Consider the following 632-nt stretch of genomic DNA (forward strand, 5'->3'; position numbering starts at 1 on the left):
GCAACTCATTTGCAAACTAATGAGTTTTTGAGGGATCTGGCGTTGTGAACTTTGTTGTTGTGTCAAGTAATCAGTTCAGTGATCAAAGGATCTCCATTGCAGTTATTTATGACATGCCCCTGCGAGTGTCAAACATTTAGTGAAAAGTTCAGTAACTGGTCAAAGAATATGAACCCCCTTTTTAACCTCAAACATCTGGTTAGGTTAAGAAGAAAACAGGGGGGTGTTAATAATAATGTATATCTGGTGGATGTGATTTCACAGAGGTTCCGGATACACTTAGATAGATAGAGAAAAGACAATAACAACAAAGTGAAATAAATAGGGAGATTTATGTTTTAAACAAACATACACGCAAAACACAAACACAGACATATATACACAAAAAACAATCAAACACGTAGACAAACATAAACACAAACACTCAACACAAACATACACACACACACACACACAAGCATTTATGAGTTAATGCAAAAAAGAGAATAGATCTCTTTGATTTTCCAACGTGAGACTTACATCGGATCTAGTTCAAACGATCATTTGAGCGTATGTTTACAAGGTGTGAGAGCGATAAACAGATATCCGAACTTTGATTTTTCGATGGTTAAAAACCCCTGTGAGTTCAAACA

The sequence above is a fragment of the Sinocyclocheilus rhinocerous genome, unplaced genomic scaffold, assembly GCF_001515625.1.
Source record: "Sinocyclocheilus rhinocerous isolate Xijiao unplaced genomic scaffold, SAMN03320098_v1.1 scaffold499, whole genome shotgun sequence".
NCBI lineage: Eukaryota > Metazoa > Chordata > Actinopteri > Cypriniformes > Cyprinidae > Sinocyclocheilus > Sinocyclocheilus rhinocerous.